Here is a 24,783-nt window from a genome sequence, read left to right on the forward strand (position 1 = left end):
AGTCCTTGGGCTTTTGCACCCACATGGGAGACCCGGAAGAAGCTCCTGGCTCCTGGCTTTGGTCTAGCTCAATTGCGGCCACTGTAGCCATTTGGGGAGTGAACCAGCAGATGGAAGACCCCTCTCCTTCTGCCTCTGCCTATCTGTAACTCTGCCTTTCAAATAATAAAACAAATATTTAAAATAAGCAGAGGACATTTGGCCACAGACTTTCAGAGGAAAGATGTTGTAAAGACAAGGGAAAAGATGGCCATCTACAGGCCAGGGAGAGAGAAAGTTGGAACAGAAGACTTCCTCACAATGCCCCAAAGGAGCCAACCTGCCAAAACCTTGACTATGGTCTTCCAGCCTGGGAGAAAAAACATGTCTGTGTTTACGCCATTCAGCCTATGGGCCTTTGCTATGACAGCCCTAGCAAACTAACACAACACGCGCTGAGAACCGCAGGTGTTGGATGTCTCCCCTCCCATAACCTAGCACCTTTCCAAACCTTCAGGACCTGGATAGAAGCACAACTAAGTGTGTTCCAAAAATCACTGAAGTTACATTTTATGTTAGCCAGACAGGTTGAAGAATTGGAGACAAAAATTAATTTTTACAAGTTTCAAAATGCCATGTGTGTTTTTTGAAAGCTCTTTATGGACTTAAGAGTCATATCCCCGGCCATAGGGAGGGAGAAGGCAAGCTTACTTTGTATTAAGTACTAACAAGACAGAATTAAGTCGGCTAAGAGTCTGTCTATAAAAGCCGGGTAAGAGCGATTCAAATTTTGGCGCTGCCAGCAGCTACGTGCTCTTGCCCTAAACCGCCAGGCCTCAGTTTGCTCTGTAACAACAGCAACAACAAAATCCTATCCATGGTATCTCCTTCGGAGACTGTTCTGAGTGAGGTTAGATGTGACAACTTGTATATGGCACTCAGAGTAGGGGCTGGCTGTCGAAGTAGGAAGCAGCTTAGACTCACATGAACCTCAAGAGTTGCTGCCCTTATGGAAGATTGAAATCACTGAAAACAATGTAAAAATGAGAACTTTTTTCAAAGTTGTACCCTTCTGAAAGAAGCAGGATCATCACGTGTGGATGAAAATGGGCCCATGTGAAAAGTTCAAGGTTTGCCCGTTTATGCCCCTATTGTCTTCTGTTCTTCTCTGCTCAAACTCTGTCCTTGCTTTGCAGGCATTGTTCATAAAGCCTGTATTTGAGTGTTTGCAGCAGCCAGTTGTGGGATGGTTACTGCCAACGTTCTCCAGGCACACTCTGTAAGGCATTATGTGTCATAAGTCTACTTTGGTTCCTAGCCTATGTCATGGACCACATCCAACTCAGTAGAAAATGATTGTTATAATACTAACAATTAAAGAAAGCAGGAGGACACAATAGCACCGAGGGAAAATGCTGCTTTAGAATCCTGGACCTGAGGAAAAGCACATTGGATCAGCAGTCAAACCAGACAGCACGTAGAGATACTTGGAGTAATTCTCAAGGGGACTCACAACCGGAGACGAAAGACAAGGGGTTCTTTAGTGGACGCAATTTCATTTCAATAAGCACCCTGGTTTCACTTTCCCAGCCATGATTCAGGCCGCTCTGCAGCTCAGTGAAAGAAGGAACGGCAGGCAAGGGGGCAAAGGGGATGGAGGGAGCACGCTGTAGGCCAGAATCTAAAGAGAAAGGGAAGGAAGTCAGGAGGAGAGGGTGGCTTCCAGTGGAAGAACCTGCAACGTGGCTGGATTACAGGACCCAAAGAAACAAAGCATCATAGCTCCAGGAGGCAGGAGGAATAAGCCTTTGCTTCCCTTTACCAGCCTTTCACTTCTTTCTCTTCCTCCCCCAGCCTCCAGGTGGCACAGCTGCCCCAGGACCACTTGCTTGGGAGACAGAAACACAAGACACTGTTGCCAAGCAGGACTGGAGCAGTGGAGTCCTGGCACCCTGTAGCATCCCAGTACAGGCTTAGCTACACGCCATTGCATCTTTGTACGAAGGCCACATACTCTCAGCACTCTAATGGCAAACTTTCCTGCTTCAGTTTAAGCTCTTGTTCTCTTTTCAAGCCCCAAGAAAAAGATTCACATCTACAGAGCGCACCGCAATTTGTGTCATCTGAGATCCACTTCCTAGAGATTTGCATGTATCTGAAGCTCCAGAAACAGATGCCCAGGATGTGAATTCTAAGCATAAACACCGACACCAGGGTTTCACAACATCAGTACAACTGACATTTTGGGCAAGACAACTCTGTGGGTGGGACAGGGGTGTCCTGCATTGTAGGAAGCTTAGCTGCACCCCTGCTCTCTACCCACCAGATTCTAGGGAAGGTCCATCCTTCCCCACTTGCTAAGACAGACCTCTCAGCTTCCCTCTGTTTGGTTCTAGTCCCAAGGCTTGGCTACCTTGTCTAGTGGGAGCTGCCAGATCTTCCTCCTCCCCCTTCTCCTCCAAGTACGCCCCTCGTGCTGTAACATGCACAACAATCATTGGGCATTTCAAGCAGATTCTGATCCAATAGGTCTGGGACGGGGCTCAGGAGTCTCTAGTTTCAACAGGTTCCCAGGTGATGTGAATGCTGGAGGTCCCTGGACCACACTTTAAGTAGCAAAGCCCCACAGCATTGGTTGAGCAAGAGGAGGGAGCTACGTAGGAAAACTGGCCTGACGCAGTGTCACCGTGGGACTCTTGGCTTTTACATAATCTCCAAGCACTTCAGTATCCTCCTCCTAAAACTGGGACTGGCCTTGTGGTGCAGCAGTGAGTGAAGCAGCTGCGTGGGTGCCCGCGTCCCATATCCGAGTGCCTGTAAGTCCCGGCTATTCCATGCTGCTGATCCAGCTTCCTGCTACTACACCTGGGAAACAGCAGGTGATGGCCCAAGTACTTGGGTCCCTGCCACCCACATGGCAGACTTTAATGGAGTTCTGGCTCCTGACTTCAGCCTGGTCCAACGCTGGCTTTTGCAAGCATCTGGGAATTGAACCTGAAGATCGAAGATCCCTGTGTATCTCTTCTCACTGTGTTGCTCTGCCTTTCTTATAAGTAAATGTTTTTTAATTAAAAAAAAAAATCAAAATGCAAGTGTTTGGTGCAGTATTAAGGTGCAACTTGGGGGGCTGGTGTTGTGGTGTAGTAGGCTAAGCTGCCGTCTGCAATGCCAGCATCCCATATGGATACCAGTTCGTGTCCTGGTTGCTCCTCTTCCAATCCAGCTCTCTGCTATGGCCTAGGAAAGCAGTAGAAGATGGCCCAAGTGCTTGGGCCTCTGCACCATATGGGAGACCCAGAAGAAGCTCCTGGTGTCAGATCAGCTCAGCTCCGGACATTGTGGCCATTTGAGGAGTGAACCAGCAGATGGAAGACATCTCTCTCAGTCTGCCCTTCTCTTGGTCTGCAATTCTACCTCTTAAATAAATAAAATCTTAAAAGGGGGGGGGGGGCAACTTGAGGTCCCTTCATCCCATATCAGAACGCCTGATTTGAGTCCTAGCTCTACTCCCTGCTAATGCACAGCCTGGGAGACAGCTGATGATGGCCCAAGTACTCGGGTCCCTGCCTCCTATGTCAGAGGCCTCATTTCAGTTCTGGCTCCTGGTTTCAGCCTGGCCCAGCACAGCTGTTGAAGGCATTTGGGGAATGAAACCAGAGGATGGACGATATCGCTGTCTGTCTTATCTCATTGCCTTCCAAATAAAAGAAAAACAAAACAAACAACAACGAAAAACACTTAAAAACAAAATTAAATTAACAAATGATGGTGATTATAAAGATTAAGTAAGAGAGTGGAGGTAAACCGACTAACTTAGCACCTAGCGCTCAAAACATGTTCTTCCCTCGCTCTTCCCACCTAGCTCCTATTAGCAGCAAGCCCAGGAACCACCAGCTCTGGGCATCCCTGGGGAATACAAGGAATTCCCTAGCAAAGAAAAAATTCCACTCGGCATGGTGATTGCAAAGGGGAGGGTTTCTTTTCTTTTTGTCATTGTAACACCTCCTCTGCCAGCCCAGCTGTAACACCTGTCATCCTTTGGAGGCTATGGATTGTTTTAATAATGAAGCATGACATGGAAGGAATATTTTAAAACAATGCACACGTTGTGATTCCATGTGAAAGAAATGCTTCCCACTCTCCTGGCTCATCTCTATGCTGCATTCATACTGATCTGAGCTCTAAAGGGAAACTGATCCCAACACCAACGATCACAGCCCCTGCAGGTCTAACCTCAGTTTCCTATATGGGTTGCTCCTATTCTCCCCAAAATGAGTGGACTATGCTCATTGGTAATTATATCAGCAGAATGCTTGCTCTGCTTTATAAGGACAACATATTCTAATGCAAAATATGACTCAACCAAGCTAAATAAAGTTGGAATCACATAGCACACGGCACATGGATCCTTGATTTTAATGCACAGAGATAGCATTAGATATCATTAGATAGAATTCAGAAAGTACCCAGATTCTTTAGCAAAGGAACCGAGTCGTACTCCTCTAGGAGAATCACTCCTGCAGTCCCAACATGGGGCAGAGACACACTGGTGTCTTTTCTGTTTGGAGGCTGTATCACAAAACTTACGGCACCACTCAAACAGCCTGAGCTTCTGGATTATTCCACCATGGAGTGATGCTATGAACATGCAAGCTGCCACTGCCAGCCGCACAAGGCTGGGGGCTGAAGCAGTTACCCTCAACCGCTGCCAAGGAAGTGGGGTTTGGCCTGCTGCACACCTCACCCAGGTGCTGGACTCGCGCGGGCCTAGGGCCGGGCTCTGCCTTAGGGACCGCAGCCAGGCCACTGCAGGGTAGAAGGGAAGAGAACTGTTTCTGCCTCTCTCCTGCTTCACAGATGGCCACGGTCCCAGCTACATGAAGCCCAGCTCAGTCCCCAGAGGATCACCACATGCGCCCTAGAAAGGGTGATGAGGTATGGCTGTGACAGCCAGCTAAGGGGCCCTCCCTCTCCTCCCCTGAACTTGGTGTGGTATGGATGGTAGCTCTGTGGACACACCCTTCCAACCCACAAGAGACTAAAGCCCTGGAAGTCCTGGCAACCCAGGGCACTTTCAGCACGGGGGTGGGGGGGGTGGGGTGGGGGAGGGGCAGGTAATACAGGACCTTCTAGCCCAGCATCCCCCCCCCCACCCCCAAGCCCTGTTTATCCTGACAAGCAGACTCCTTCTCAAGCCACCTGCTAGGGCTGAATGTTTGTGTCTCCTCCTCCCACCTCCAAATTCAGAGGCGGAAGCCTGATTCCCAGCGTGAGGGGGCTGTGAGGGGGCCATTGAGAGGAGATTAGGCACTGGGAGGTGATTAAGTCATAAGGATGGAGAGCTCATGGATGGGATTAGAACCCTTATAAAAACAGGCTATGGGGCAGTTGGGGGCAGTCACATGACCCAGCAGTTAAGTAGCCACTCGTTGGCACCTGCAGCCCACATCAGCTCAAGTCCCAGCTACGCCACTTCCAATCCAGCTACCTGCTAATGAGCACTCTGGGGGGCAGGAGATGAGAGCTCAAGAACTTGGGTCCCTGCCATGCACAGGGAAGACCTGGATGGGAGTTCTGGGTTTCTGGCTTCAGCTTAACCTAGCTCCAGGTGGCAAGGTACGTTTAAGGAATGACCCAGCAGAAGGAAGAGCTCTCTGTCTTTCAAATAAAATGAAAATAAATCAATAAACTAAAAAACTTCTAAAGAAGCCCCAGAGAGATCCCTGGCCCGACCTGCTTTGTGAAGGACACACAGTGAGAAAGTGAATCTGCCAGTGCCCTTGATAGCAATGTGCAGCCTTCAGACATAAACCACTGTTTAAACGCCACCCAGTCTGGTATTCTGTGACCGCGGCTGGAAGGGACTAAGTGCCTTGCTAAGGCATGTGCAAGCAATAGAAGGCTCTTTACAGAGTTGAAAGAAAGGTTAGCGTTTCTGAACGTGTACTTGTCTGTCTTCACACATCGTCCCAGTGCTCGCTAGCCCCGCACAGCACATACGCAATGGAGGGGCTTCGCAGGGCAGGATCCACACGGCTGCGGAAGGAGCTCCAGACCCAGCCCAGGCAGGTCGGGATTTATGAACTGCGGGCCCTGTGGCCAAAGTGAGGGGCAAGGCTGCACATGTGGGCGGGCGGGAGGTGCGCAGTGTCCACCTCGGGCTCGTGTGCTACCGCAGCAGGTTTGATTTGGCATCCCCAGCAGTGGCTGGCAGTATTCAGGCTGCTCTCTGATGTGCCATCCTGGGGGCCAGCCACTAGGAACCCACCATGGATAGTGGGGGTGATAGAACCCCAAGTCCAGATACGTCGCCCAAGTGAAAAAGGCAGATTCCTGGGCAACTGGGTGTTCAGTGCAGGGTCAAGGGCCTTACCCAGGGGAGAGACACCGGCGAGCCTTCAGGCCTCGGTGGGACAATCCCCCTCCACAGTCCTTCGGAGGGGGAATTTGCTGCCAGCAGACACCACTCAAAAGAGGCACCGCAAACTGGGTCCCATGCCAGGGCTCTCTGCTTTTTCAAATCTTTCTCCCTGTGAATCCCCAGCCACTGTTTACAACTTCCTTAAAGGGACAGGTTCCTCCTGGTCCAAAGTGGGAACTCAGGCTGGCACCTCCTGTTGAGTGGAGAGGCTTGGAGCCAGAGTGGAGGAAACCTTTTAAGCATGTGTTTGTTAAGAATTGTTCAACATCTGTAAGATCTAACTCAAAGTAATGCTCCTTCTGTGTGTGCCTCACCACGGGGCCCCATCAGGATCCATCCCACCCCACCAGCAAACGCTACCACAACCCACAGCAAGTTACATTCAGGTTCTGAGGCCCCTCCGGAGGCCGTGTTTGGGTGCAGCCCTCGTGGCAAATAGTCACTTTATACATCCGTCCACCCTCCTGGGAAACAACACGCTCATTAGGGGTGGGGAGGAAGCTGTGGTTGTTTGGGGAGGGGATTCCCGGCTAACATCCAGCACCCTGGGGTCACAGAGCGAGCCCAAAACCCAGGGTCCTGAGAACAGGGGTCCACTGGCCCCAAGAGGGGTGACTTGTGCCTGAGAGTGAAAACAGGGGGCCCTGAAGGAGAAATGCAAGAACGAGCATTCACGGAAGTGCTTCGGGAGCAAGGCGAGGAGAGGATGTCATGTGAACGAGAGAGAGGGAACGGTGGTGGTCAGGCGTCGACCACCCGCACGCTCTAGGCTCCCAGATTTGATCAGTGGGGAAGACGAACAACTGATCTGCTGCACATTTGCTAATATCTTCAAAGTTAATTCTAAGAACTATTTACTTACCATTTGTATCTGTCACAGATCCTTCCGTCTACATCTCATGTGACACAAGATTTGAAATTACAACGGCTTTGGTTTTCTCATTCTTATAGATGAGTGAACTAAGAATCCACTCACATGACAAACTCAATATTTTTTTTTTTTTTGACAGGCAGAGTTAGACAGTGAAAGAGAGAGGCAGAGAGAAAGGTCTTCCTTTTTCCATTGGTTCACCCCCCCAAGTGGCCGCTATGGCTGGGACAGCCGGCGCTGTGCTGATCTGAAGCCAGGAGCCAGGTGCTTCCTCCTGGTCTCCCGTGCAGGTGCAGGGCCCAAGCATTTGGGCCATCCTCCACTGCCTTCCCGGGCCACAGCAGAGAGCTGGACTGGAAGAGGAGCAACTGGGACAGAACCGGCGCCCCAACCAGGACTAGAATCCAGGGTGCCGGCACCGCAGGCAGAGGATTAGCCTAGTGAGCCGCGGCACCGGCCCAAACTCAAGATCTTACAAAGAACTCGGCCCAGGCGCTAAGGTGGCCACAGTTCTGAATAACTGGGCATTATGATACCTGTGTACTTGGCTCCACTCAGCCTGTCTTCTCCAATCAAGCATCAAAACCCTTGGCAAAGCCACACCTAAGCTGAAAATTAACTTTCTCCACTAAGTTCCACACATTCCCTTCCCTGGCATTCACACCATGATCACCTCAACCAGCACAGGTATCCTCCCAAGATTCAGGAGGCAAAACAAACAAAAAAGCCCAACCCTGCAAATCCATCACCTATCCCTGCCGCATCCTGCCTGGTGCATTCACCAGCATCTGCCAACACAGGGCCTCTGTGCCACTGCCATGGCCCACTCGATCACTCAGAGACTGCCACCGAGATGGGAACAATTCCAGCCACAGGCCTCCTGAGCCTACTCAAACATGTCCCCGGAGCCCTGGCAGCTCTGCTGTTCCTGGATGGGAGAGGGCAGCTAAGCAGGGCCAGGCCTGGTTAGTACTTGGATGGAGAACTGAGAGGAAAGAGAGGAAGATGGGGCCCCAGGACGCCCTCAGCTCCTCCTCTCCTGCAGTGCCCCAACCTCAAAGAAAAAGCCCCATTACTTAACCCTGGAGAAAGCACAGGGATTTTATGGGAAGGGAGAGACTTGGTCATTTTATTTTTGTACCATTCAACTTTTATTTTTTTAAAGTCTTTTTTTTAAGACTTTTTATTTATTTGAAAGACAGAGTTACAGAGAGAGGTAGAGACAGACAGAGAGAGAGAGAGAGGTCTCCCATCCAATGGTTCACTCCCTACGTGGCCACAACGGCTGGAGCTGCACTGATCCAAAGCTAGGAGCTCCTTACAGGTCTCCCACACAGGTGCAGGGGCCCAAGGACTTGGGCCATCTTCTACTGCTTTCCTAGGCCATAGCAGAAAGCCTGGATCAGAAGAGGAGCAGCCGGGACTAGAACCGGCGCCCATATGGGATGCTGGCGCTTCAGGCCAGGGCTTTAACCCACGGTGCCACAGCACTGGCCCCTCTACCATTCAACTTTCAAGAGAATGGAGCAAAGAAAGGAAATTTAATTTGTACTGAGGGTTTTAGTTTTCTAAAAACCTAGCCTTGGGGAGGGCGTTTGGTGCAGCTGCTAAGCCCTCGACATTGGACTGCCTGGGTTTGAGTCCCAGCTCCGCTTCTGATCCAGCTTCCTGCTAATCAGCAGGTGATGGTTCAGGTAGTTGGGTCCCTGCCACCCACACCAGAGACAATGAGTTCTAGGCTTCAGGCTTCAGCTTGGCCTAGCCCTGGCTATTGAGGGCATTTGGGGTGTAAACCAGCAGATAGATGATCCCTCTCCTATCTCTTCCTGCCTGTCATCACTCTGCCCTCCAAATAAACAAGTCTAAAAAACAAAAAAACCGAAAAACTCAAGTAAATAACATTAACACCTACAGTAATTGAAACAAATTTTTAAAACTTTAACTTCCCAGTGTTGTTACTTAGAATACTCTATTTCTTAAGTACGCTAGCTAATTAAATACTATCATGTCACAAAAACTTTTTTCTTTGAGTAAAACATGGATTTCCCTTTTAGCATAGATATGCTGTCAACTTTCCTATGATACATTCCTGAAAAATATGTTGGAACGGCAAACGTCCAAAATTTGAACAGTAGTCTCATATTTTCTTAAAGGGGATTATCTTACAAAGAGGGTATTTATTTATATATAGAGAGAAAAAGGACTATTCTACTCCCTCTCCCCGCCTCCATCCTAGCCCATAAAGACACGCTGACCTCAGGCCCTTGTCACCAAAGTATTGCAGGGTGAGGCTCATGCCAGGCAGAAGACCTGCATTTGAAGCTTTTTTTAGCTTCACCAAAACAAAACAAAACAAAACAAAACAACAACAACCTGCCTCTGGGTGTTGAGTTTGCATAGTACAAAGAAAACTATGCAATTTTCTACCAAAACCTAAAGTACTAAACCTTGTAAGTATATTCATCAATTACTTCAGGCTTCTAGTAGCTGGCACAGCAGCCTGGGGTCAATAATTTGAAGGAACCTGCACCCCATGGGAGACCAGGAGAAGCACCTGGCTCCTGCCATCGGATCAGCGCGGTGCGCCGGCCGCAGCGCGCCTACCGCGGCGGCCATTGGAGGGTGAACCAACGGCAAAAGGAAGACCTTTCTCTCTGTCTCTCTCTCTCACTGTCCACTCTGCCTGTCAAAATAATAATAATAATAATAATAATTTGAAGGAAGAACAGCCATTCCAGAAGCTACTTCAAGGCAGAGCATGGATTCTACCAGTGTTGAGACCTGTTTACAATTAAAGAACAGAACCAAACATCGCAAGCTTGGTCTTCCGAGTAAATTTCAGCATGCTCCTGATTCAACTGTTCGAGTCCCTCAACACCCATTTCTCGTTATCCTAACAAGCAGAAACTGGCAACAACAACAGGCCTAGATACCTGGGACACGAATATTTCAGGAGTCCACCAAATACACAAGGGCAGTACCTGGACAATAATTACGTAATAAATAGTAAATCCAAAGGCGTCACTTGGGACGCCTGAATCCCATGTGGGAGTGCCTGGATTCCAGTCCTGGTTCCCCTGTGGATTCCAGCTTCCTGCTGGTAGGCACCCTGCTCCCCCTACCCTCTCCACCCCCAAATGACTCAAGCACCTGAATCCCTCTCACCCATATGGAAGGCCTGAATCGAGTTCAGCTCTGGCCAGCCCTAGCTGCTGTGGCCACTGGGCAGTGAAGCAATGGATGAGAGACTGATGGTCTCTTTTTCTCTCTCTCTGCCTTCCAAATAAATAAGAAAATAATATATATATTTATATAAGTGTAAATATTTAAGTATATAAAAGTCCATATTATATATTTTATATAAGTATATATATTTTATAACACTTAATAATAAAATATTGAAAGTTTTAGAAACCAACCAACCAGTGGATCACCTCCCAAGCATCAATACTAGGGAGGAGGGGCCGGCGCTGTGGAACAGCGGGTTAAAAGCATTGGCCAGTGGTGCTGCCATCCCATGAGTGCAAGTTCGAGTCCCGGTTGCTCCACTTCTGATCCGGCTCCCTGCCAATGTGCCTGGGAAAGCAGCAGAAGATGGTCCAAGTGCTTGGGCCCCTGCACCCACGGAAAACACCAGGAGGAAGCTCCTGACTCCTGGCTTTGGCCTGGCCCATTTGGACATTTGGTTTAGCCATTTGGGGAGTGAACCTACAGATGGAAGATGTGCCTCTCCCTCTCTGTAATTCTGCCTTTCAAATAAATAAATCTTAAAAAAAAAATTTAAAAACTGAGGAGGAGAGTGGGCAGAGGGGCTGTTTGTTACAAGCTTAACTTCAGGGTGAGTCTTTAAGTTTAAAGACACAGTAGCCACGTTTCTACGAAATTTCATCGATCAACCCTGGGCAGCGTCCAGAGGAGAAGAGAAGGGGCGTTTCCTTACATTGGGAACACTTCCAGGAAGGAAAGCGCCGTTCTTAAGTGAACTCTAATCAGAACAAAGACAAGGAAACAAAACCCCTGCGACCGTAAGGGCAAGCGGGGTTGGGCTTAATTCAGCCCCCAGGAGCCTGGGAAACGCGCTGAGTCCCGGGGACGAGTTCAGAGATGCGAAGATGTAAGGAGGGCCCCCGCGGACGCGCTCCGGGTGGGCCAATCCCCCTTCGAAAGATAAACGCATGGGGGCAGTTTGCGCAAATTCTGGGCGCCGCACTTAAAAACCGCTATCAGGAAGGGTACAGACGTGTCCAAGTCCGATCGCGGACACGCGGGGATAACCCACGGGCGCTACCCGCGCTGGGGGCCTGGGGCGCGTGGCGGCCCCCGCGAGAGCTCGGCCCTCGGCTGTCCGTTCTCACCCGGCCTCCAGCGCCGGGCTTGCGGACTCCCGGCTCCCCCTGGTTTCATTTCCGTCTCCTCCGTTTCTCTCGAATTTCCTGGGGCCGCTAGCTGTCCCCGCTGTCATCTCCGCGGACATTACAGGCACGCCCGGTCCGCCGCTGTCCCCCAACGTGCCACGCTTCCATCCTCCAAAGTGGCCCATGAAGGACCCTAGGAGACGTTCCCCAGGCTGTACCCCCGACAAAACACCAGGGGTGACCGCGAAGGAGGTCCCAGCCTCGCCCGAACTTCCTGGCTCCGCGTGGACCGAACCGGACCGGACGGGACCGCGTTCTCCGTCCCCGCGCAGAACGGCTGCCCCTCCGCCGGCATCACCTCCGGAGCTCAGTTACCCGGACCCTCGCCATAAAGGGAAGCCGGGTCTCGGTCCCCCAGCAATGTCCCAGACTTCTGACAATGCCCCTCCCCGCTCCGCGCCGCCGCCCCAGGAGGCAGGACTGCGCCTCCCGCGGGAGCGGGAACCGGTGGCTCCATCCCCGCTGCTCCCGGGGCTGGAGAGATGGCTGGCCACTTTCACGTTGGATTTCCCTGCTTTTCCTGTACCGCCCGGCTGTGGGGGTGGGAGGGTAGTCCTGAGTATTTTTTAAGCACCAATAATCAAGTAAGTTTGAACAAACCTAGGAATTCAAGTCCACATGGCCACAGCCCTGCCTGCCAAACCCGCTCCCGGCACACAATCCACTAGGCAAGGACCTATAAAAAAATCCCTTAAAGCCCGCGGTGCCGACGACGACCCCCGAATCTCCAGCCGCCCGCCAGCCATCCCTCCCCCAAGCCCGGGGACGCCCCGGAGTCGGTATCCCGGCCGCCGCGCCCCGGCGTGCGGAAAGTCGCCCTTTTCCCCACACCCACCTCTGGGCGCCGGCTCCCGGGGGCACAGCTGTCCGGCTCCGCTCCAGCGCCGCGCGGCCGCTGCTTTGGGCTTGGGGCGTCCCGGAGACGCCGAGGGAAGACGCCGGGGAAGACGCGCGGCAGCCCCGGGCTGGGGCCAGCGCATCTGCCGCGAGCGGCGGCCGCCGGGCGCGCAGGAGGGCGGGGAGTCCCGCCCGCCCGAGCCCGTGCCCGCCCCTTCCCCGCCCCGCTCCGCGCGCCCGGGGTCCGCCCTGCGCTTCCACAGCGCCTCTGTGCCCACCCACACCTTGGCTTAGGCAAGAAGCCGGGCGCAAACGTGAGGAATGTGCGCACCGAGAGGCTGGAGGCACGGAGCGATGGAGCAGCGAGGGGCGCGGGCAGTCCAGCGCGTCCTAACTGGGGAGAGGGCTGTGTGTCCGGGCACGTGGACGAGGATTCGCGCCCGGGTGGGCGTGCCGGCGCGTGTGCAGCGCGCTTGTGTGTTAGTGCACGGGGCCCGTGGGAGAGGGGGTGCCCATGTGCGCGCTCTGCGCCAGCGGCCGCTGTGCTCCTCGCCTAGGGGGCAGAGAGCCCCGGGCCCCTCACTCTGTCCTCGGATGAGTCCCGCTGGGGCCGGTTGGGAAATGCGTCTTTGTGACTGACTTGGAGTCCCCGGGTGTTGGGGCGGCTCCGCCAGAGGCGATCCACGGGCCCCCAGTGTGGACGGAGGCTCTTCCAGCTCACCGGCTCCAGGTGCGGCGGGCAGCCGGCGTCCGTGTGTCCAGCACGTGTGTTAACAAAGCCTTCCGTGGGGACGCAGGCAGCTGAGCCGCAGCGTGGGGCTCGATTAGACGCGCCGCCAGCCCAACCCCCACCCCACCCCGAGTTGTCTGAAATTTCAGTCTGTCGTCCCCTCCCCCACCATGAATATTTAAATAATGTTAATGACCCTTGGAAAATAGACCTTGTAGAAATCCTGAGGACACACAAACACACAACGCCGCACACAGAAAACAGCATTTAAAAAAGAAAGCTATTGTGCGTCTCAGCTCTGCTGGAGGGCATGGCTCTCTGCATACAGAAAAATAGCATGAAATCAGATTACTTGAATTCAACTTTGCACTGGGCATAATTTCTCCACTAATTCTCTTTCTCTGGCTTTGCAAAGAAAGGCGGATCCTCTAGGGGTGGCCCTGCTGCTTTCTCCACCCCAGGAGGAGGTTCTGGGGTCCTCTTCTGAGACTCAATTTTGCATGTCAAACACGCGGAGAAAGACCACTGACGGGGCCTGGTTCTCGGACTCTGGTTTACAATACAAAGAAATGACAGCATCAGGAACTACCAGGAAAAAGGACACAATAAACAGCAGCCTCGGGAGGAAAGGATTCCTTCCTGCCCTAGCTTTTACTCACACCTTTACCCAGGGAAGAGCGCCGAGCCTGCAGTGGGGACGCCAGCTCTCCTCTGGGTCCCTCTGGGTCAATAGGGCCCCTTTCCTGGGCTTTTAGGAATTGTTTCACCATCCTTTTTGTTTGTCTCTTGCACTACTGAATTTTAATAGCATTTACTGACCAGTAGTTGGGGGATTCCAGAGCTTCAGGCCAAAATCAGCTCTCTTTCCTTCTTTCTTTGGACTCCTTATTCACTGATGTACAGAGTTAAATATGTGGGTGACCTACACCCTGACCTTAACATCAGGTGAAAAACTCACAGTGAAATGAGCTTGCTTGGTATCACAGGTACTCTCCAGGAAGGGTTAACAGCAGAGGTGAGATTTTTAGAAACAGTATCACGGCAAGTGCTTCATCACTCTCTCCCACAGTCCAAAGTTAGAATAAGTGCAAAATTTACAAATAAAGTTTGTTTCATTATTAGAAAAAGGAAAGAAAGTCAACTTTATTTTGAATTACTTTTTTCCCAAAGCAATGTCAATGTTTTGTTGGCATTGATTTGAGAGTTCTGAAATACCATTCTACAGATAACTATTAGGAATGCTTAGTTAAAATGCATGCTCAAAAGATATTAACTTATAAGAACAACTCCTTTTCCATCTTTTTCGAGGTGAAAGGCATAGTTGTGATTAAATTAAACATTTTTAATATAATGGGCTTGGGGCATGCCAGATACTCTGAAAGATCTATTCAACTTATTCAGTAAAATCAATGCAAGGGTATGAGTGGCTACGAGTGGAAGTAAAAGCTGTTTTTTAATTAATATTTTCTCATTAACTTTTCCCTTGGACAGTGGTTCTCAATCAAGAGTGATCTTACTCAGGGAACATTTTGATGATGTCTGGACACATGGATTATCACGACTGAGGAAGTGCTAGGGACATCTACAGCACAGTCTCGCAACCACAAAGAATTACTCAGCTCCAAACATCCATAGTGCTGGGGTGGAGATAAGAGATACTGCATCCCTAACTAAGCCAGTATTTTCAAAGTCAGTACTAAAGATGAGGGATTTTAGAACCCTCTCTGTACTTGTTCAATACAGATTCCTGGGCCTTACCTACTACTAAGTCAGAATTGGGGGGGGGGGGCTTGGGGAGGAGAAAGGCAGAGCCAGGAAAACCCTGTTTTAACAGCTCTTACATGATTCTTAAAGACATGACTGAAAAACAGTGGTGATGGGAAAAAGACTGCTTTTTATTACCCAGTGTGTATTTACTGGCTCATCCCATAACAGGTTTCTTAGCATAATAATGGTTATTAGAGCTGAGAATATGTGATGAAAGAAAAAAATTTGTTCTCCTAGATGTATTTTAGGAGCAAATTTGAAGCAAATAAGCAAATTAGCTTTTGCTAATTCTGCAAAAGAAACCTAAGTGGAAGGGAAGGTGTGAATGTGACATGCTCCCAAAGGCCCTACCCCATCTAGGACAGAAAGCCCTGCAGGAAAACTGTCCTTGGGGAGAGAAGAGATGGAGATTTCTTCCACTGTGACCTAGGTGTGTATTTTTTGCTCATGCGGTCTCTCCCATGCTGCTGGCCCACTTTACTCTGTGGCCCTGAGCAAGAGTGGCCTCCCGGGGACACAAGAGGTAGAATGCACTTAACTAGACAAACAGGAAAGAACAGGCTGGCTTTATGGGAAAGGACTCAGTGGAGACACAGGCCAACAGAACCCCTTCCTCCTCTCTCCAAGCTCAGCGAAGTGAATTGAACCCGCAGACGCGAACAATCCAGTAACAGACACACGCTCCCAACGTTAGAGAAAAAGCTGCAACAAGTGGCTCCAAAAGCCGATATGAAAACGAGGAGAGGGGCCAAGACTATGGATCATTAAAGAGAACTGGAGAATTTACCATTTCCTCTCAGCAAGGGTATAAAGACCAAAAGCATCAGCTCAGACTAACTCCCAAGGAACGGATGTGTTCCACAGAAAATAACGGTTTCCCACGGGGCAAAAGCGAGGCCACAGCAAGAAGGCTGGCTCACAGCACACCAGCAGCTCCAGGTCCATGGTGATTCCCCGCCATGCAGCAGCATTGGAAAGGAAGGAACAATCCCAAACCCGAGGGCATCCCCTTGGGAGCAGACACGCCACTGAAAATCTTAGAGAAGAAACAACCCAGGGAAATATTTACAATACACAGTGGGTCACTATCTGTAATATGTCAACAGTTCTCACAAATCAATAAGGAAATTACCAACTCCTTGGTAATATGGAAAACCTGTGGTTACAGTAAATAAATTAAACTGGCAACTGACCTTGTGAAGAAATATTCAAACTCTTCATAATTAAAGACATGCAAAGAAAAATATTGGGATACTATTTTTTGCCTATGATATCAGTAAATACATAAGATACAAAGGTTATCTATTGTTGGTGAGGGAACCATGAAAATCAAACGATTGCCCTCTGTGGATGGGAGTATAAATTGGTAATAATAAACTGGTAAATTTGGAGACAGTGGTGATCTCTCTTGAGATGAAAAATGTGTATGCACTTGAACTTGTGATTCACCTGTGGAATTCAGAAGCCAACATCTCTGAAGTCAGGTGAAAGACAGGATGGTAGGGAGGAGTTAGCGAATAAGAAACTCCAGATCACAGAGGCAGCCAAAAGAAAAATCACATTTAGTAGACACTTTGAAAGTTGTTTGAGTGCTATGTTGTGATGTAAGAGCTCCTGGCAACCACTAAGCCTCTGACTGCAGCGTTTGTTTAGACAACTACAGGTGAAGGGTTTATATGCGGCTCGGTTCAGGGTGGAGAGCAGACACAGGACGCAAGAAAGATGTCAGAGTAAGAATTCAGAGGAACCAGGAAATTGGACAAGAAATGAGAAGGAGGAAAGCTAACCCCAACCTACCCTGGCTTTATGCTAGGATCTGAGCGTATCCCCTGCAACTCCCATGTTGGAAACTCAGTCACATGTTGGTGGTATTTGAAGTGGCCCTTGGAGAGCATTAGGATTAAATAAGGTCATCAGGGGGAGGCCTTTGTGATGGCTTTAGTGGTTATATAACAAGCGGAAGAGATTGGAGCTGGCACTGTGGCATAGCAGGTAAATAGGTAGAGCCGCTGCATGTGGTGCCTGTATCCCATATGGAGGCCTGTTCAAGTCCTGGCTGCTGCACTTCCGATCCAGCTCCCTGCTAATGTGCCTGGGAAAGCAGCAGCAGTTGATTAAAGTACTTGGGCCCCTGTAGCCACGTAGGAGACCCAGAATAAGCTACTGGCTTCAGGTCAGCCCAGCTCTGGCCATTGCGGCCATTTAGGGAGTGAACCAGCAGATGGAAGATCTCTCTCTAAGTCTGCCTGTCAAATAAATAAATAAATATTTCTTTAAGAAGAAGAGGAAGAGAGACCTGAGCTAGCACACTTGGTCTGTCTCCCCTGGTGATAGCTTGTGCCATGTTATAAGGCAGCAAGCAGTTCCTCCCCAGGGCGGGTGTGTGACTAAGCAGTTAAAACGCTGCCTTGGACCCTCACTTCCCATAATGGAATGCCTGGGACTGGGTCTCACCTCCACTTCCAATCCAGCTTCCTGCTAACGCACACCCTGAGAGGCAGCAGATGATGGCTCAAGTCCTGAGTAGGTGCCATTCACCTAGGCAACCACCGTGTGGTTCTGAGCTCCTGGCTTCTACCTGGCCCAGTCCTGGCTAGCGCAGGCATTTGGGGAGTGACCCAGTGGATGAAAGATCTCTTTGTGTCTGTCTCTCTGCCTTTCAAAGAAAATTAAAAATAAGTAAGTCCATTAATTCAAAAACTAAAAGGTCCCTTACCAGATGCTGTGCTCATGCCTTCCCAGCCTCCAGAACCATGAGTGAAATAAAACTGTTCTTTCTAAACTACCCAGACAGTGGTATTTAGTTATAACAACAGAAAATGAACTAAGACACCCTGGTTAAAAATCCGTAGAAGCAGTGCGGTGAGTTCTGGATGACCTCCAACACTAGGATGATAGGGGGTCTGAGCAATTTTAATTTTAATGTGAAAAGCAAGACTTACCCTGCAGGCTGGAGGACCTGCAGTGTGCAGTCATCTGGTTCCCAGGGGCCCCACGGATCACCTGTTTGCTGCCCAACTCGAATGGCAGCTGGACACTGTTCATCTGGAGGTTTTGTGTCTGTGCATTTCCCAATGATGACATTTCTCACTCTGCTCTTGGAATCTTACATAAAGGCTAAGAGGATGAGGCCAGCGCTTTGGCATAACTGGTAAAGCTACCGCCTCTTGTGCTGGCATCCCATATGGGCGCCAGTTCGAGTCCTGGCTGCTCCACTTCCAATCCAGCTCTCTGCTATGGCCTGGGAAAGCAGTAGAAGATGGCCCAAGTCTTTGGGCCCCTGCATCCTCATGGGAGACTTGGAAGAAGCTTTTGGCTCCTGGCTTCAGATCAGTTCAACCCCAGCCATTGCAGCCATTTGGGGAGTGAACCAATGGATGGAAGACCTCTCTTTCTGTCTGTGCCTCTGCCTTTCAAATAAATAAATAAATCTTTTAAGAAAGGCTAAAAGGGCATGCCTGCATTGTATATCATTTGGCTTGTTCATGGCGGGGAAGAGAAACTTTTAACCATCAACTTTCTACAGACACTGATACATGCCAATGTGTTTTATCAAATCCAAAACCTTCTAGTGTCCATCTACTACCCCAGCGTTAATCCTGGTTGCTCAGTGGTTGTCAGCTCTTAATGACACTGTACCAAAGTGTTCCTCCATCTGGTCTACCATTCAAGTAGCTGGCAAATTGGGCAGCTGGGTAAGCTGGGGCCTGGGAACCTCTATTGAAGCTTTCCACCTGATTCTGTTGCACAGCCTGGTGTGGGAACCACTCGAGGAGGGCACAATCATCCTTAGACAGGGAAAGGAGAGAGCAAACAGAACACGGTGACAGGGACAGGGTCACACGAGAGCACTTGCTCTCTGTGTTGACTCCCGTTCCTGGCCTCGTTTGTGATGCCTGCCTTTCCTTCATTTCCTCCCCAGGGCCTCGGGCTTCCTGTGCCCGAGTAAGTTCTTTTCCTGCCCATTCTACACTTCCTTTCCCTGCATCCTCACACTTGGCCCGTGCTCTGCCAAATGTCTACACAAGGAAACGGTGACCTGCTTACATTCACCCCCAGCTGCTCCAGACTCTTTTGAAAAGATCTTTGAAAACACTCCAGCAAGTGTTCCAAAGCTCAGGCAACGTGTGCCCCTCTCGTTGTTTTCACTGTGTCCTGCCTTGTCGGTAGACAGTGCTTTCTCCACCTTTACTAAGGGAGTGGCAAGGCTTCATCCAGTTGCCTGTTATAATATGCATTTAAATGGTGCCCATAAAAAAAGAAAAAGTCAGATCCTACTGCGAATTCTCCAGTGAAAAGGAGTGGCCTGGGAAGGCCTGTGTTGTAAAGCATGGTAAGGGGCCAGCTGTGGAGGGGAAAGACAGAGTGGGGAGCACAGAGCACCCTTGGTAAGAGAAGCAAGACAGGGATCCATGCTGTGGTGTTGAGGGTAAAGTTACCACCTGTGGTGCCGATATCCCATGTGGGTGCCGGTTCAAATCCCAGCTGCTTCACTTCTAATCCATCTCCCTGCTAATGTGCCTAGGAAAACAGTTGAAGATGGCCCAAGTGCTTGGGCCTCTGAACCCACATGGGACACCCAGAATAAGCTCCTGGTTCCTGGATTTGGATCAGCCCAGCTCTGGCCATTTGGCCATTGGGGAGTGAACCAGCAGCTGGAAGATCTGTTTCTTTGTCTCTCCCTCTCTCTCTATAACTCTGTCTTTCAGATAAAAATAAAATCTTAAAAAAAAAAAAGAGAGAGAAGTAAGACAGTACAGGTGACGACACCAAACAACTGTGTGTCCCACATCTCTCCATCCAGATGTCTCAAAGCATGTGTGCTAATGACAGGAATGTACTTATGAATCACTTCGGTAATTAACAAGAACAGAGTCCTATGAGGTCCAAGTTTTTTATTTCTTGGCTGAGAATTTTATCTCATTTAACAACTGAAGCATTTAAAAAATCCAGTAAACACTCCAGAGTTCATGCCCTAATGAAGAGATGGCATAAACCAAGGTACTCTTTAAGTATTGCATTGGAAATGCAAAATATGCCTAATATATTTGGAATGTACACAGCTTGTTCACCGATAGGATGCTAGAAAACTGTGCCAACAAAGTGAAATTCCAGAAGACTGCTTTCACTGAGTCAACCAAGTAAATTTTCTTCTTGTGTGTGACCTGGGATTTCAAGGCAAGTCTGCCTTTCATTTCGAGTGGTGCTTAAGTCCATTTCCAGTTTACATGAGATGGAGTTTTGTGGGGTTTTTTTTCCCAGTTTTTAATAAAACGAGACTATATCATTCTCATAGTAATTTCTAAGTGTTTCCCTCAGTACAAGTTGTTAATTTATGGAAAGAATTGCAAGGATTTTCAGTTGTAGAAATGCCAGGAGGGAAATGACCAAATCGTGGCATTTTAAAATTGTAATAATCATGATTAGCACACAGTCTTTGCAGCAGTCCCTGACTTACTCATGAAATGCTTTAATATTGAAAATGAGCCAATAAGAAAAAAGGTGTCCTCCTTGTACTATATTAAGCATACCAAATGACTTATCTTTTTTCTTTTTTTAAATTAGACAGGCACAATTAGACAGTGAGAGAGACAGAGAGAAAGGTCTTCCTTACGTTGGTTCACCCCCCAAATGGCCGCTACGGCCGGCACTGTGCCGATCAGAAGCCAGGAGCCAGGAGCCTTTCCTGGTCTCCCATGCAGGTGCAGGGGCCCAAGCATTTGAGCCATCCTCCACTGCCCTCCCGGGCCACAGCAGAGAGCTGGACTGGAAGAGGAGCAACCGGGACTAGAACCTGGAGCCCACATGGGATGCCGGCCCTGCAAGGGGAGGATTAACCAAGTGAGCCACAGCCCAAATGACTTATCTTAGTGTTAATACAAGTTTACCCAATGATAGTGGAGCTATATTAAGAAGACATTTTCAGTTTACATACATGGAATAAGTCAATAATTTCTCTAAGTAATTGTTAAGATTATAAAATGTTGGGGCTGGCACTGTGGCATAGTGGGTTAAAGCCCCAGCCTGCAGCACTGGCATCTCATGGCCGCCAGTTCAAGTCCCAGCTGCTCCAGTTCTGATCCAGCTCTCTGCTATGGCCTGGGGAAGCAGTAGAAGATGGCCCAAGTCAGTAGAAGATGGCCCTGCTCCCGTGTAGCAGACCCGGAAGAAGCTCCTGGCTCCTGGCTCCTGGCTTTGGGTCCACCCAGCTCCATCAACTGAGGCCATTTGGGGAGTGATCCAGCAGATGGAAGACCTCTCTCTCTGCCTCTGTCTTTCTCTCTCTCTCTCTCTCTCTCTGCAACTCTGCCTTTCAAACAAGTAAATAAATCTTTAAAAAAAAAAGATTATAAAATGTTAAGATGATTTAACTTTGGAGAGTGTTAATAGCTTCTTCCACAGCATATGAAAATCCTCTGCTGGATTGGGACCACGGCCAACATAAAATCACTGTAAAAACCACAGAGATCCTAGTAAAATTATAGTAAAAACTAAGGCATACACATCCACCTGTCTTAGAAGATCCTCCAGCTCATCAAGTAAATGCCTTCTCCTCCCTCCCTTCTTCTAACCTTCCTTCCTTCCTTCCTTCCTTCCTTCCTTCCTTCCTTCCTTCCTTCCTTCCTTCCTTCTTTCCTTCCTTCCTTCCTCCCCCCTCCCTCCCTGCCTCCTCCCTGCCTTCTTTCCCTTTTCGGACCACTGCTGAGTTAATTTGGAGCAGGCATAGCAAACTCAGACTGCAAGCCGCCAAGCACAGAACAGAAGCTGCCAGGTATCAGAAACAGGTTGTGACTCCTACAAGGGCCCCGGGCATTGAGGAGCCCCAGAGCCTGACTGCTAAGTAATTTATAGACTGGTTGAGATAAGATAGGCAATAGGCAAACACAGGGACAAGAACTGGGTCTTCAGATCACTGGCTGCTACTGTGACTCCTGTGTTACACTGGGGCAGTCTTTTTTTTTTTTTTTTTTAAACTTGCTTGGGACGGGTGAAGGCACAGCTAAATGTTAGAAACATGAGAATTAGGGCTAGGATGGAAGCTACTGTGTCATCCAAGGTACTTATCTCATCTCTCCGTAGAGCAAAATGTCCATGAAAGGGTCTCTGATTCCTCAGAGACCAGGGCATCAGAGACCAAGGTAAGAATCTTACAATCTTACAGGGTCACGTATCTGGCTGGCTGTGCATATCAGATGCATGCCCCAATACTTCTTATTCTCATAATAAAAAGTTCTTACTAATTTTTAGAAATCCCCATTTTATCAGGATTTCTAGGAAATTTCTTTTCAAAAACAAAGTGCCAACTCACCAAAATAGTCTTTTAAAGTATACTGGGCTGGGTAAAATAGTTCTTGAATTTTAGGTTAAAAAAATTGAGCTTTTAAAACATTAAAGAAACTAGATTTTCCAACAAGGTGATTCCAAGAAGAATTCAGTGTTTCCTATGAAAGAATCAGAGTGGTCCATACATTTCTAACACTTTCCCCTTTATCTCCTTCAATCACAGCTATTTGCAGGCACACAGTTTACATAAAGAATGTGTGGCTTGGCCGGCGCCGTGGCTCAACAGGCTAATCCTCCGCCTTGCGGCGCCGGCACACCGGGTTCTAGTCCCGGTTGGGGCACTGATCCTGTCCCGGTTGCCCCTCTTCCAGGCCAGCTCTCTGCTGTGGCCAGGGAGTGCAGTGGAGGATGGCCCAAGTGTTTGGGCTCTGCACCCCATGGGAGACCAGGATAAGCACCTGGCTCCTGCCATCGGAACAGCGCGGTGCGCCGGCCGCAGCGCGCTACCGTGGCGGCCATTGGAGGGTGAACCAACGGCAAAAGGAAGACCTTTCTCTCTGTCTCTCTCTCACTGTCCACTCTGCCTGTCAAAAAAAAAAAAAAAGAAAGGGAAAAAAGAAAAAAAAAAAAAAAGAATGTGTGGCTTGAAAATTATTGGTTTCTTCTACAGCGAAGCATCATGTATCGTCTTTGCTGTAGATGTGACTTCCTAGTGAATGGCTGGTTGTGAAGGTAATTGGCTCAGCCTTGCCCAACAAGTGTGCAGGCAGAAGAGTGGCCGCAGCACAGGCAGGAGCAGCTGCTGAGGCATCATAGATGGACCACACAGGCTGGAGGCAGGACCTTTGTTCCTCCAACGGTTCCAAGCTGGGCCTTCCGTAGGCTAGTTTACTTCCCTGTGCCTCACCTTCCATTAAAGTGAGAACAGGGGCACAGGGAGCTGCCACCTGGGACACCTGTGTCCCCCATCAGACTGCCTGATTTGAGTCTCAGCTACTCTACTCTGACCTTGCTTCCTGCAGCCGGTGGTGACTCAAGTGCTTGGGTCCTTGCCACCCAGCCCAGCCCAGCCCTGGCCACTGCAGCCATTTGGGGAGTGAACCAGAGGATAGAAGATCGATCTCTCTCTCTCTCTTTTTAATAAAATGAAAATAAAGAACATTTTGTAGAAAGTAGAGACAACTGCATAGTACCTGCATCATGGATTTGTGGTAATCTTTGGATAAATTAAAGCTTATACAAGGAGCCTTCAAAAATTCATGGAAAACGTGTATTATGAAAAAACTACGCATGCATTTCAAATTCTTTCTTGGTTCTAAAATAAATATAAACTAACTTGTATAACATGTCTGACAAGATCTAGCTTGAGGCACTAAGAAGGATGAAACAACACTTTCAAAAGAACATGGGGCTAAACTTGAAGCAAGAACAAGAATCGAATTTATGGTGAAGGTTGAGTTAAAAAAAAATCACTGAAGCTTTAGAGAAAGTTTACGGAGACAATGCCCCAAAGAAATCCAGAGTTTATAATAGACAACTTGTTTTAAGAAAGGACAAGATGGCGCTCAAGATGAAGCTTGCAGAGGCAGACCATCCACATCAATTTGCTGAAAAAGTTAATCTAGTTCATGCCCTAATGGAAAGGAGTCAGTTTTTTTTTGTTTGTTTGTTTGTTTTTGCTTTTTTTATAGAAAGCTTTTACTTAATAAATTTTGTAAGTACAACTTTTGGATTATAGCTGTTCTTCCCCCCATACCTGCCCTCCCACCCCAAACCATCCCACCTCCTACTCTCTCTCCCATCCCATTCTTCATTAAGATTAATTTTTAATTCTCTTTATATACAGAAGATCAACTCCATACTAAGTAGATTTCAACAGTTTGCACCCACACAGACACACAAAGTAAAAAGTACTGTTTTACCATTAACTCGCATAGTACAACACATTAAGGACAGAGATCCTACATGGGGAGCAAGCGCACAGTGACTCCTGTTGTTGATTCAGCAATTAACACTCACTCTTATTTATGATGTCAGTGATCACCCGAGGCTCCTGTCATGAGTTGCCAAGGCTATGGAAGCCTCTTGAGTTCACAAACTCAGACATTATTTAGACAGGGTCATAATCAAAGTGGAAGTTCTCTCCCTTCAGAGAAAGGTACCTCCTTCTTTGATGGTCCCTTCTTTCCACTGGGTTCTCACTCACAGAGATATTTTCATTTAGGTCATTTTTTGCCACAGTGTCTTGGCTTTTCATGCCTGAAATGCTCTCGTGGGCTTTTTAGCAGGATCCGAATGCCTTAAGGGCTGATTCTGAGGCCAGAGTGCTGCTTAGGGCATTTAGTACCCACTGTTAACAGCAGAAACAAGACCCAATACCACAGTCCTCTCAGTTGGTTCCACTTCCACAATTCTAACTGAAAAACTAAAGTGGAACAAACTTACTACCCAGTGGGTACTCAGACTGTTGCACACACAT

General features: G+C 48.9%; 1 protein-coding gene across 8 annotated transcripts in view; it reads right to left on the minus strand.

Annotated features, from left to right (window-relative positions):
* Positions 1-24,783, minus strand: part of PALM2AKAP2 (PALM2 and AKAP2 fusion) — a 371,129-nt gene that overhangs the window by 93,313 nt on the left and 253,033 nt on the right. Inside the window, exon 1 of one of the 8 annotated variants that reach the window (XM_062207785.1) lies at positions 12,522-12,650. The exons of 6 other annotated variants lie outside the window; for them this stretch is intronic. The gene's annotated coding sequence lies outside the window, so the exon portion shown is untranslated. Of the gene's footprint in view, positions 1-11,626; positions 11,850-12,521; positions 12,651-24,783 lie in introns of those variants that run through there. One more of the 8 variants, XM_062207784.1, reaches the window with a different exon arrangement.

The sequence above is a fragment of the Lepus europaeus genome, chromosome 12, assembly GCF_033115175.1.
Source record: "Lepus europaeus isolate LE1 chromosome 12, mLepTim1.pri, whole genome shotgun sequence".
In the NCBI taxonomy this organism is placed as follows: Eukaryota; Metazoa; Chordata; class Mammalia; order Lagomorpha; family Leporidae; genus Lepus; species Lepus europaeus.